At 39.3% G+C, this 14,723-nt stretch overlaps 1 protein-coding gene across 5 annotated transcripts in view; it reads left to right on the plus strand.

The window, feature by feature from the left end:
- Umad1 (UMAP1-MVP12 associated (UMA) domain containing 1) overlaps positions 1-14,723 on the plus strand; it is a 194,613-nt gene that overhangs the window by 33,145 nt on the left and 146,745 nt on the right.

Below are 14,723 nucleotides of genomic sequence, written 5' to 3' on the forward strand. Positions count from 1 at the left end.
ACAGATGGCACTAGGTGATTTCCTCTTGGTTCTGAAATGTGGGCAGAAAGTAGCTGTCTCCTCTGAATTCTTCACTTCTGAGGGTCCTGCTCTCTCCCCCACGGGATTTGGGTTCAGGGAGCTGTGTGACCAGTTCAGTTCAGTTCTGGGCATGGGCAGAAATCAGCAGGTTCCTACTGCTGCCTGCTCCAATATTCCTATATCCAGAAGCACTATGCAGTTTCCTCTTGGACCAGGGATCTGAGCAGAAGTGGGCAGAAGTGGCGGTCTGTCCTGAGGTCTCAGAATTGTCTGCACTTCTGGTAGTTCAGCTCTCTCCCCCATGGGATTTGGGTGCAGGGTTCTTGGGCTTTTATTTCTTAATTTTTTTAAATATAGCATTGCATTTTACTTATATTCTTTTGCATATTCAAAGAGATTGAAAGATTGAATATATATTGAATTCTTTTTCAGGACAGCAATAAATCTGTATATCGGCAGTCTATCAATTTAGCTTGATTAGTAGTTCCAGTTTGTCCATTACTAAACTTTCACTAAATTTCTCTTAAGATCATAGAGAGGAAAACTTATGACCATAACAAACTTGAGACTGGCAGGCAGGTAGAAACTTTGGAAGAGTTTGACTGAGAACAAACTAGCTTAAGATTTGTTATAGCAGTGGTTCCCAAACCATTTCTTGAGACTCCTTTTACAGGATTGACTAAGAACATTGGAAATATCAGATATTTTCTTAATGTTTCTTAACTAGCAAAATTTCAGTTATAAAGTAGCAATAAAAATATGATTGGGGGTCACTATGATATGAGTAACTGTGTTAAAGGGTCACAACATTAGGAAAGTTGAGAACTGCTGTGATAAATTATTGAGATCTCCATAGTTAAACCCTATGTTGTTCTTCTGCATCCTCGGACATCTGTTCTAGAAAGAAGAGAGCACTCTGTTCTCTACTCTTATATCTCTCCTAGCATCATTATCTCTATGGGCTCAGTTTAGCTCCTAGTTCTTTTATTGGAAAGTTAATTGCCAGTGATATTAGGCAATTAGACCAGAGACTTTCTGTCCTCAAGGATGAATTAATGTTGTCATTGTTTGGAGTAGATCATAGAAATGGGTTCCTGATTTTTATGGCTTGGACATATTTTAAGATTTTTTTAAAAATGTGTGTGTGTGTATGTTTCACCTTCATATATATATATATATATATATATATTAATTACATAGTAGACTGTGTACACATGCTAGTGTGGTGCCAGCAGATGCTAGAGGAGGTAATCAGGTCCCCTCGAACTGGAGTTACAGACAGCTGCGAACCGTTGTGTGGGTGCTGGATATTGAACTGGGTCCTCTGTTGTAGAGCAGCCAGTGTCCTAACTGCTGAGCCATCTTTCCAGCCCCAGTTTGGACATAGTTTAAAGATCTGTGTGGTGAATGGCTTGATTCCAAGAATAAGATAGATTTTACTGAGAGGTAGTGAATCTTTAAGAAGCCTAATGAAGGAAATTGGGTCAAAACACCTCTTGCAGAGAGGATTAATGCTTAACTTTAAAGGTGTTTGCTCTAGGACCACGTTATTTTTGGCTTCATCTGCTTCCTTATTTCCTTCTACCACCATGTATCTTCTCTCCCTTCCACATGTTCTTGTGACTATTTTCACATGAACTATTACTATAAAATCTTCCACCGTACTATGATACAGAGGCCCTCATTATAAGCCAAATTGATGGTATACCCCATCTAAGACTTTTACCTTCTGAAATGTTAACATTGGTACACCTGTTTTGTTTATAAACTACCTGGCCTCAGGTGTTTAGTTTTGTAAAATAAACTGTCACATCGATCAAAAGGTAAATTTTTCTCCCTGGCATTCCTTTTTTATCTCTCTGCTATGGACAGCGCTTCAAATTGGTCCATAGTATATGTCAGCTCATCAGCCTGAGCCTTTCTGATCTCTACAATCATAGGACATAAATCCCCATTATTTATCAATTACCTATTCATATGTATTCTGTTAAAGAATATTATAATAAAAAAGATATTATATTATACAAAATACATACTTAGACTAAGCTACCATCTTTGGTCTCATGAAAGCAGTTAGTCAGCAAGTAAAGAAGGCAATATTGGTCAAAGTTGTTAATGGGGAATAAGTCTAGACCCCAAAAGAAAAGTGACTTGCATAGAAATAGAGGTAGAATTAGGGGACATAACAATAGCATGAGGAAGTATATGTTGTGTTGTTGTTGTTCTTGGTGTTGTTTTGTATTCTCCAGAGCTGGGTAGTAGAAAAAGAAAGCTACCTTTTAGTGGAGAGAAGAGCTGCACTGAGCTACAGACAGGAAAAGCAGATGACTGGGTAACATGCTGTGTTTCTGCTGCTGCTGCTGCTGCTGCTTCCTGGGAATTTATAATTGTAGTGTCTTGCTTGGAGATGAAGTCGACAATGTGCACTAGACGTTAGCAGAGTAGGTTTTCTTTGCCTGGGTGATTTCACTTTCAGTTATTTAATCTCTGAGGCCTAGGAAACTGCAGCTTACAAAGATAAGATAGTTAGTGTGGTTTTGTTGCATGTATTTTATATGTCTAATATGGCTCCTGGAGGGAAATCATCGAATCACAGGTCACATTACTCCAGGTGATTTAATTTTTGTCTATTACTGTTGAAATTATATGTCTTATAGGTTCTCTATAAATGTTTTTAATTCTCTAAGATATTTAGAGCAATATTTATGAATCTTACCTGATAATTGTAAGCTATAATATAGAAAAACCTCAAACTTTCATTTGCCCTATAATAATGTAATAGTTTAAAGTATTTCTAAGGGTAAAAAATGTCTTGGAGAAACTAGCCAGGATTTTATTGGTTTCTCAATGTTCTCATAGATGTTGACAGTACTTATTCCCAAAGTAGCTTCTTGAAGCCAACATTTGCATCTTAAACATTAAGGTCAATATTTGCTAAGATTTTACTATATTTTCAATGGTTTATACAAACCTATACCATTTATTTTGTGATAATTTTTATCATAATTTCAGTGATTTAGCAGTTTTGGTAATAGCAATATTGTTTTATAATCCTTTCCTTAAATTAATCTGTAAAGTATTTCTCTGAAACTTTAAACTTACTGTTTTTTGAACGTGTTTATTTTGTTATTATCTGTGTATGCACACATACATTTGTAATGTGTACATTTGCAAGTACAGGGAGCACATGGGTGCGAGTTTAAAGACACCTTCTAGGAAAGTCTGGTTTCCCCTTTGGCCTTGTTAGGGGAGAATATTGTTTCTATCTCACTGCATACTCCCATCTGGCTCGTCCTCAAACTTCTGGCAGTTCTCTTTCCCCACCTCCCACCTCACAGTCAGAGTGCTGGGAGCACAGATACACTCCACTGAGTTCAGCTTTTGACAGGGGTTCCAGGGACTCAGGTCATCAGTGTATCCAGGCCAACGCTTTACTTACTGAGCCCCTCACCTGCCTTGAAGGGATTTTGTTGCTGCTTGCTTGTTTGTTTGCTCTAAGTCTTTAAGTATATTACTAGAAATTACTATTAAGTAAATATACATTTTCCACTACAGTGGATTTTTGTATTGACTGCTTAGTTAAGTTGGAATCACATGTCACCTTAAAATGTCAGTTATTAAAAAGATCTTGAACTGAGGAATGATACCTCTTTCTTCATTTTATTATTTAAATTTTTTATTATTGTAAAGCATGTGTATGTGTGCATGTAACATTTTGGTGTATGCACTGATGTGTATGTGTAGTTTGGAAGCCAGGGCTCAACCTTAGTTGCTGTTGTCAAGAGCCACCTTGGTTTTCAAAGAATGTCTCCCTAGTTGCTGGCATTAATCAAGTTAGCTAGGCTGCCTGGTTAGGGAGTTCCGAGGAAGCTCTGCTCCCCAGAGTTGGGGTTACAGGGAGTACTGGGTCTTTTTACATGGGTGCTGGGGTAACTTAGCTCCATCCTAATTCTGATTAAGCATTTTCCCCACCCGTGAGACCTTTGTCTTTTTTTTTTATTTAAACTATTGTTTTAAATTTTATATGTGACTACCTGTATGTATATCTGTATACTGCTCAGGTGCCTGTGCCAGGGCATCTATCCCCTGGGACTGGAGTTATAGACAGTAAGTCACTGTGTAAGTCCTGAAAACAGCAAGTACTCCTAACCACTGAGCCATCCTCTGTGAGAGGCCTTTTAACTACTGCTATTATCAACTGATCTGGATTGTTTGTTAAAACTGTATTGACTTAAGGAAGCTATTTTTGGTCAGATTTTAACTAAAAGAAAAAGAGGGAGGATAAAAGCTAACCTTTGATGACCTTCTATACATATAAGGTAGCACTGTTAAGAAATTGGGAATTTATTTATCTACATGCTATCAGAGCATTCCCAAGAAGGCTTTAGGCTTGATTTGTCATGGAGAGAAGCACTGTTGTTCCCCGCCAAGTAAGCAGGCAAGAGTTTGTCTGTCATAAATGTTTCTTCACCATGGTTTATCTCATGTAGAGTTCTGAGGACCAGCCAACTTTGGCATTGGATTTATAATACATAATAGTTATACTCTATCAGATAAGAAAGGATGTGGAAGAATCACCATGTGCCAACTTTGGTCTCTCTGTCTCTGGCTAGACTGAAATGATGGTTCATCTGATACTGTCCAATTGACTTTTGTGGCATGTTTTTCAGCCATGCCCTTTCCTTGTCACATTCATGCATGAAACTTCCTGAGTGCTTAGTCTCAGAGCAAGGACAGTCAGGCTCTTCAGAGCCCTTGGCGTTCCTTTCTAAAACACATTCAGTTTTTCTGCCAGTGGAATTTCTGCCAACAGAATCTGACCTTTTGTACCACAGTCTTGAGTAGATTAACTCTGCTCAGAGCATGTGCGCCTCTGCAGGAGCCATCAATAGTAAATTATGTTCTAAGTAGACATGGTATCTTTTCTATCATATTTGGTAATAAATGGGCCATCTGTAAATTTTATTTTTAGTTTTTCTGTAGCTGTCCTCTGTAATGCTTAACTTCGACTATATTTTCAACAGCATTTTGAATATTATATTTTATAGATTTAAATGGCAAGGACATGAAAGATTGATATGGATCATTGACCTTTATATGGAACACGTGAAGATCATATGATAAACTAATACCTGATTTTATATCTTTTTTTTTTGCCCTGAAGTTGATGATACTCAAGGTCTTTAAAAAAACTTTTCATTGCATGTATGTATGTATGTATGTATGTATGTATGCATGCGTGTGTGTATATGCAGTTTGTGTGTGTGTATGAGGGCATCACATGCCATGCATGTGTGGGGAGGTAACAGGGGCTACTGTGGAAGTTTGTGGTCTCCTTCTACTATGTAGGTCCAAGGACTGAACTCAGATCAGCATGCTTGGCAGCATGTGCCTTCTGCTGAGTCGTCTTCCACACCGAGACTCACTCTGTTAGTCAAGATTATCGGGTATCTTTTGTTGTTGTTGAAACAAGAGGTTTTTGTGTGTGTGTGTGTGTGTGTGTGTGTGTGTGTGTGTGTGTGTGTCTGTCTGTCTGTCTGTCTGTCTGTCTGTCTGTCTGTCTAGAGGTTTGTATATGAATGGCCTTTGTATTCATGTATTTGAATACTTGGCCTATAGGTGTGGCCTTGTTGGAGAAGGTGTAGCTTTATTGGAGGAAGTGTGTCACTAGGGGTGGTCTTATAAATCCAATCCAGTTTTCTTCTAGTTGCCTGTGGATGTAGGTGTAGAAGGTAATGGATTGAACCCCTGAAAGTATAAGCCAGACTCAGTTAAATGGTTTTCTTTATAAGACTTGCTGTGGTCATCGTGTCTCTTCACAGCAGTAGAAATCCTAACTAAGACAGTGTGAGATAGAGAAAAGGTCATGCTGAGGTTAAGTTTGAACTCACTAAGTTGCCTAGGCTGGCTTTGAACTAACAGTATTCCTGCCTTCACTTCCCAATGTTAGAACTACAGTGATGTACTTCCCCACTGACTTTGGTACATATTTTAAAAACAAACAAAAAACCAAAGTAAATCAGTAAAATAATGTTGTGCTGTGATTTGTGAAGTATTGCAGTAAAGACATTTTTCAAAACTACATGGAATCAAAAAAAAAAAAAAAACTACATGGAATCTGATTAGATGTGCCTTAGTATAAAATAAAAAATTGTCTTGAAAAAATACTTTCATAAGATCCACACTTAATTTCTAGAATTTGCCATGATGTCTGATTTGGAAGTGACTAACCTGTTATTTGAATTTGATGAGAAAGGTGTGGATATTTAGGTTCCATGCCATTATGAGAAAGTGCCTTCTCCCCTGGCTGTTAACCAGTGTCTACTGTCTAAAATGTATGGATCTCAAGTTGTGGCCTCATTTGCTCCCAGTAGATCTCTCATACAGAATGAATGACTCACAATTCAAGCTGGATGAGCTTTCTATAAAGATTTTCTTCATGTTTATCTGAGTGTGTGTGTGTGTGTGTGTGTGTGTGTGTGTGTGAGAGAGAGAGAGAGAGAGAGAGAGAGAGAGAGAGAGAGAGAGAGCGCTTTGAGTCAGCTCAGAATAATTGTTGTTGACCCTGGCCAACTGGTTTACCTGTGTTGGTTCCTTGATAGGGGCCTTTCAACCCAGACTCAGAATGGATGACACCCCCGCCCCGTTTAAGGACTCCCTGTTTTCGACGTGAACATAACACACAGACACACACATGCACACAGAAATATTAGTATGACATCAGGCTCGTCTACTTTCCTAGGCAAGTTGCAGCATCCCATCATTTCTAAAAGGCCTGTGAAATATAACTTCATTTTGAAGGTTTTCCTAAAGGTTACTTGTCTTATGGCTTTCTCTTAAAGATTTTTTTTAAGGCAAACATAAAATCTAACTGGAAAAGCTATTGTGGCTTCTAGAACAGCTATTTTATTTTGTTGTGGAAGAAACATGCATCTCCCAGGACAGCTTCAGAAGGATTTTTGTTTTCATTGCTTATTGCCAGTATTAATTTATATTCATATGAATTTTATACTTAGTATATAATACAGCTGTGGATATTTTAGTGCAAAGTGCTTTGAATTTCAAAGTGTCCAGCAGTAACCAACACACAGGAGATGTTCTGTTACGGTCAAGAGCCTCTCACATGCTGCATGTGATCTGTAATAAACACTTGCAGTTTTAAGTGAGACTCAGAGCTCTTTAACAGCTTAAACAACTCTTGTTTAATGAGAACAAGAGTGTGTTTAGATAAAAATGCTGATGCTCCGCCAGGTTACCCTTGCAAGAGTTGCTAGGAGGTCTTCCCTTTTGGGGAAGTTTCTTACATTCCACTGTTTCTGGTGATTGTTCATTTGATTGTTACAATGCACAATTTGGAATCAGTTTTCTCCTACCCTTTGAGTCCCAGGGATTGAACTCAAGTTTTGAGGCTTAGCAGAAAGCACCTTTACCCACTAGCCAGATCACTGGAAACCATTTTACTACTTTTAATAAGATAATATAGTTTTGTGGCTTGTTTGTTTGGTATATGTATATAAAAATATATACATGTGCATGTGGAGAACAGAGATGTCCAGCATCCATCTTTTTTTGAGAGGGAGCAGGGACTCTCACTGGTTTGGGATACCCAAGTAGGCTAGACTGGGCAGCAAGCATCAAGGGTCTGTTTATCTCCTAGGCTGGACTTGCAGGTATACACTACCATAGCTGACTTTCTTTGTATTAGTTCTGGAGATTGAACTCAGGTCCTCATGCATGTAAGGCAAGCATCTTTCTGACCAAATCATCTCCTTAGGCTTCCCTGGTTTGTTTCTTTGTTTGAGACAGTCTCACTCTCTTGCTGTGCTGGCTATTCTTAAACACAAATTTGAGTTATTTGAAAGGAGGATGCCTTTATTGAGAAAATGTCCCCATAAGATCTGGCCGTATGGTGTTTCTTTAGTCACTGATGGGGAAGGTCCAGGCCTGTTATGGATGGGGCCATTCTTGGGTTCTATAAGAAAGCAGGCTGAGCATGCCGTGATGAGCAAGCCAGTAAACAGCACCCCTCCATGGCTTCTGCATCAGCTCCTGCCTCCAGGTTCCTGCCCTGTTTGGGTTCCTGTCCTGACTTCCTTCAATGATGAATCACAATATGAAAGTGAAAGCCAAGTAAACCATTTCCTCACCAACTTGCTTTTTGGACATGGTGTTTTTATAGAAGTAATAGAAATCATAAGACAGTACCCATGATTTGTGTGGAACATATGGTATTCTCCTGTGTTACACTAATAAGTGTCACCATGCAGGAGTGAGCCACCATGCCTGCCTGGAATTAGCTTCGGGGTCTCTTAAATTCATTTTTCTACTTTTGATTTGAAAGTTAAGTCTTTTAATCATTCATAACTTAAAGTTAGAGTTTTGTAAGAATTTATAAATTAGATTTGTTTAGTTTATACTTGTATTAAAATAGTAGGATCATTAAATTGTTTAAAATAGTAGTGGCAGACTATATAGTAAAGAGGACTGCGGAGTTTCACTGCAGGCTCTGTAGTCTGCAGGGGGGACTGTGGCTGTGATGCTGCATTCTCTAAGGCAGACTTGACATGGTTAGCTCTGAGGTTAAGAGCAGAAAAGCCTGTTTCTTTCTCCAGGCTGATCCCCTTTAGCCCACAGAGTATGGCAAGGAGGTGGGTGTCTCCACAACTTCTGGGGAAGCACAATTTGTGAAACTCTGGAATTGTACACTGGGTGCTCAGGAAATACGAAGAGTAGATGAAAGGATGAATTCTCATGGGGAATTCTCTGTACTGAACTTAGTATTACTGATTTTCGTACTGAAGTGAGGTTGGCTGTTATTGTTGCTTATTCATAGATCATATTTAGAAATCCATGGTTAAAAATAAAGCCCGAGGTAAAGTGAAAGAAAAGAGCAGTGAAGTATTTGCTCTCGTGGTGACGTTTTGCTTACTTGTAAGCCATTCAGATGTTTTGGAGGCATTCACAAGTAAGCGACCTCCGACCATCCTTGCATGGTCTTCATGTCCGGAAGTGCAGCACCGTGGCTCTTAGCATACAGTTGTTCCTCACAGTACCGACGCTGGGAGAGCTGATAAAGGTGCTGGTCCCCCGGAAGTCTGCACAATGCCTCCTCTCTTCCTCATATGTCAGCTTTTCTTAATAATGCCTTTATTTAGGACACTAATAGCTGAATAAAGACTACAACCTCAGTGTCTCAGTGTCCCCGAATGCCTCCTAAAATCCTCGCCTTGGAGGTTAAGATTCCAGCAGACACGTTTTTGGAGGGTAAAAATATTCAGTTCATAAAAGGGAGGAAAAGCATCAAATGCTTCAAAATATAGAATAAGAGAATTCATACACGTGTAGCTCACACTTGAATCCCTGCAGCTAGTTTATTAGCATTTAATAATATATTCAATATCCTAGAGAAAGCCTGTGAGGTGGAATGGAGTCTAAATTGTTTAAAATATATGCACACATATATACCTCTGTGTGTGTGTGTGTGTGTGTGTGTGTGTGTGTGTGTGTGTGTGTGTGTGTACATACACACATACATATTATATACTTCTTTAAAACTGTGGAGCTTAGGGCCTTGAAAACTTACGTTAAGACAAATTTTGTGCAAGGAACTTAGAATCTTAAGTGGAAAAGGAAGCAAAAGAGCCTTAGAAGATTTCACAGGTTTTGTTGTTTTGTTGTTTGGTACATCAAAGCTAATCTCTGTGACATTCTGTGCATCCTCGGCTTTGGGTATAAAAGTTGGACTGCTTTACTTACCATCCTTTTTGGGAGAGAACTTGCCGAATCTTTTTTTTTTTTTTTGGTTTTGTTTTGTTTTGTTTTGTTTTGTTTTTCGGATCTGGGGACCGAACCCAGGGCCTTGTGCTTCCTAGACAAGCGCTCTACCACTGAGCTAAATCCCCAACCCGAACTTGCCGAATCTTACTCTCTCACAATTTCTGATTGAAGATTGAGTATTTGTGACATGGTAGTTTTGAGTGTCTGCTTGTGTCTGTCTGTGTCTTGCTCTTTTTGTTGCATTGAGTATCCAACTCAGGATCTCTATCCTAGGCAAGCTCTCTCCAAGCAATGTCTGCACCTCCATCCTCTTCTGCCATACTGACTCAGAGTTGACTTATGAGTCCTCTTCGTTATTGATCTCTTAGAAGTAGGATTAGACTAATTAGAGTATTTGAGTATTAGAGTAATTAGAGTATTGTAGTTGTCTTCCTGGTTGTCTCCTGCATGTCCCCTACGTCTCTGATCGGCTGCTGTCTGAGGCCACCTCAGCGTGTGGCATTCTTTCATCGCTCCATACCTGCCGCTTACAGTACTTGGCTGTGCCATTTCTTCTAGTTATTTCCTGTTGCTATATCCCCAGCCTTATGTGTCTTCCCTTATAAATTGTCACAATAAGAGATGTTCATTTATTGTAAAATGTAGAACCGAAACTGTTATTGGAATTCAGTCAGAAGGGGAGTATACAGAAATACAGCTAAATTTTATATAAGCAATCTCAAGGTCAGGAAGTGATTGTATAAAGAGCTAATCATTCCCCCACTCTTGTTATTTTTTATGATTGAGCCCAGATTTTAAAGGATGAGTTATTCATAGTTGACTTTTGAGTCATGGCATTTGCTGCTGTCAGTCCACGGACTGCACATTGACTTGTGTTCAGACTCCCATTAACTAACTGCTTTGCACTTTCGGATATAATCCTCAATGCCCTCCTCAGAGCTTGGAAGTGGGAGCTAGGCTTAGCATAGTTTCAGTGGTACAGACTTTACTAGGTCTAATTTTTGAGTTGACATGTTACAGGTAGACTTTGGAACACAATGTAAGAATCCTAGTGTGAGAGGCAGGACACCAGGGCTTCATATTGACTCATGACCATGAATACCCATTGCTTTATATAAAAAATTCTGAGCAACAAGCCACATAGTGTGTTTGTGTTGATGAACAGTTACTCTCTCACCCATCTGAAAATATACTACATTAGCCATTGAGGAAAACCATTTGATTCTTACTTGTGTCATTCTTTGTTCCTGTTGGAATATGAGTCTCTCATGTGTTGCTGGAAGAGATGTGAGGAGACACAGCAGAATTTCAAGATAATGCCATCTGCCGGGTTTCTAGTTAATAGAACACTGAATTTAAAAATTAAAAAAACCTTACTTCCAAACTTGCACCAATGACTGTTCATATAATCAAGTACAGCTAATTTATGTTATTTGCCAGAGAGAATTACTGTTGCCCACTAAAATAGTGATTAAAATCTTTTTATGTTTATAATTGTTTTTGTATAGGTTTTGAAAATGTACTTAAAAATGAGAGTTCTCTAACAGAAATTCTATATATTCTTTATTATTTATTCCTTTTACTCTTTTACTATTGTGAGACTTACTACCTAGGTATATATTATAGTATATTCTGCATGTGTGTGCCCAGATATTTATATCATTTCCCTGCCACCCTCTACTACTTCCAACCCCTCCCATTTACCCTCTACTCCTCTTGCCTTCACAAGTTCATTCTTAATTATTATTTTACATATGTACATATATGCCCTGTTGAGGCTAAATTTGAGATGCCTTTGTGTGTGTGTGTGTGTGTGTGTGTGTGTGTGTGTGTGTGTATCTGTGTCTGTGTCTGTGTCTGTGTTCATTTTATAGTTGGCTACTTAGTATTGGGAAACCTATTGGGCTCATTTCTGGAGAAAACTAATTCTCCCTCCCTTATCACAATTGACTGCCTATTAGCATTTCATCTAGAGATGGGACTGTGGGAAATTATGCTTTCATCCCTGTTGGCGTATTGATTGGTGTAGTACCTATAGGTCCTGTATAGGCTGCCATGTTGTTTAGTACATGAGTACAGCATCTCTCTCCCTTGTCTAGAAGACATTATTGAAGAGTATTCATCTGTTCCTCTGGTTCTTACAATCTTCCCACCTCCCTTTTAAAATGTGAGTGTTTGTCCTGAATGTATGTATGTGCACCATATGCATGCCTAGTGCCCACAGACGTCAGAACACAGTAGTAGATCATCTGGAGCTGGGAGTGACAAATGATTGTTAACCACTATGTAGGTGCTCTGAGTTTCAAACCCAGGTCCTCTGTAAGAATAGCAAGTACTCTTAAATACTGAGCCATCCCTCCAGTCCCTCTACCTTTCTTTTGATAATGTTCCTTGAACCTTAGGTGCAGGGGTTGTGTAGATGCTCCATTTGGGGTTAGGCACCCCATGCTTCCTTATTCCTTCCATTTTGACAAGCTGTAGATCTCTGTAATAACCTCTGTCTGCTGCAAAATCTTCTTTAACAGGGAGTAAGAGCTGCACTTAGTTGGAAGCTTATATTGATTTAGAAAAATAGTAGTAGTAGTTTCTCCTCTAGGGTCCATGACATTTCCAGCCACAGCTTTCTGGTTAGGTTTACAGTACGAAGCATGCATTCTCTATTATTGAACGGACCTTAATTCCGGTTACACAGTTGTTTATTCCTCCAACATTGTTGTTATGTTGGACATATCTTTCTAGAACAGTTGTTGCTATAACTCCTAGAATTCACAGCTAGGAGATGACAGATGATAACTTTTCTCTCCACACAATTCACATATCACCATCGCACACCTCTGTCAGTTAGCCATCAGGAAGGAAGCTTCCAGGCTTGATTTTTCCAAGTCCCATGACCAAAGTATGTGATATCTTCAGTGATGGTGTATTACTTTCAGATTCTGAAAGACAAACAGCGGAAGTAGAAGTAGCCTATATTATTTCAGTCCCTTCAATTTCTCTAATCAAAAAATTGAAGGAGGATATCAAGGAGTGGTTGTTAGGCTATAGCTTGTGGGATAAACTTTATCATCCCATGTGGGTTAACTCTATTTTAACTATATACACACATATTATAATATGTGCATTTTAAATAGTAGGCTTAAATAATGCATGCATTTTAAAATAGCAGGATTTCCGATGGCATTTTAAGCATTCTTAGATTTCAAGCATCCCCCTTTTTAAAAATTATGCCTTTGAATATTCCTCCTCACCCTCCTAGTTAGGTGCCCCATTTTCTCTTTCCCCTATAAAGCACTTGTGTCCTACTGTCCTCATCTCTAAAGATCATTCTGTTCCCCTTTCCTAATGGTTCTCCTCTCCATTCCTGGCAGCTATAGTTACTCCAAGTTCTATATTCAAATGGAATGGTTTGGGGCCAGGATCCACAAATAAGGGAGAACAAAGGGTTTTGACTTTTCTAGATTTGGGTTATCTCATTTAGTATATTTTTTTCAGTTTTATACATTTACTGAAAATTTCATGACTTAATTTTTCTGTACAGATGGATAGAATTCCATTGTGTTTGTCTATGACATTCCCATTATGCATTCAGCAATCAGAGCTCTGGGCTGCTTCCATTGGCCAGCTGGAAAGGCATGGAGGAGCCGTGAGCATGGCCAAATAGCTGTCTCTGTAGAAGGCCAGCTAGTCCTGTGGGTGGTTGTCAGAGTATTATAGCTGGGCCATGCGGCATAGGTGCTGGGACTTCCTGAGGACCCTCAACACTGATTTCCCCCATGGTTGGATTAATCTCCCCTCCCATCAGTCCTGAATGTGACTTCCCTTTTCCCACATCCTTGTGAGCATTTGTTGTCACAATTTTTAAAACTGTCCAAGAGCACTTTTATTTACATTTTCTTGGTAGCTAAGGATTTGGACCACTTTTAAAGAGATTTCGTAGCTGTTTTAATTTCCATGTTTCAGTCCATGACCATGTTTGTTGCTGTTGCTGGTTGTTCTAGACTGAACTGGGCACTCAAGAAGTCATTTTCTACGCCCCTGTCTTAGAGATTTTTGATCCACTTGGAGTTGAGTGTTGTGCAAGATGATCGACCCTTTATAACAGTAACAAGACAGGGAGGGTTTGATTTGGTTCACAGTGTGAAGTACTCCTCAGGGCAGGGAAGGAGTGGAAGGAGGAAATGTGGTCGCGAGCCTCAAGAGCAGAGTGATTAATGATGACGACTCGGCCCCCTTCCTTTCTTGGTACACAGTCCAGGACCCAAAGCTAGGTAGAGATGCTGCCCCCTTTTAGAGCAGATCTTCATGCCTTATTTAACCTGATTATTGGCTCTCACAGACGCACGCAGAGCTGACCCAGTCTGAGAGATTCTTGAGGTGTGCCTGGGAAGTATGGCTGCTCTACTAGCCGACTGATTGCTAGTCTCATCCAGTTGACAGTCCACACTGAGCATCATGAAGGTCAAGGGGGCTCAATAAAACCAAACTCCAGTATATAAAAGCCTATGATAATAGCTCACTTCTAAAGTAAAGACATTAATACATTTATGAAGCCATCATGAGCTGAACTTCTCATAGCAGGGTTCATCTTCCAACACTCTTGCACTGTAAATTACTGTCCCAACATCTTTGGGAGAACACATTCTAATCATAATAATTAGGTTAAATTTTAGTAGATTTTGGTCTATATTAGAAAGAGAAATATAGTGAATATGTGTGAAATGTATAGGCTCAAGATGCACACTATCTTTCGAGTGATTAAAAACCACATTTCTAAAACATTAATTATTGATAGGCTTGAGGAAAACCTAGATGGAGTCAGTGAGGCTGATCGTATTATCCAGGTGTAGGTTTGCTGGTTGGAGGAGAGAAAGTTGAGGAAATAGCAGAGGGACTTGGGAACTGGAGTAGCTCAGTGATTCTAACAG

Source organism: Rattus norvegicus, chromosome 4 (assembly GCF_021556685.1).
Source record: "Rattus norvegicus strain SHRSP/BbbUtx chromosome 4, alternate assembly SHRSP_T2T, whole genome shotgun sequence".
Taxonomy (NCBI): Eukaryota; Metazoa; Chordata; class Mammalia; order Rodentia; family Muridae; genus Rattus; species Rattus norvegicus.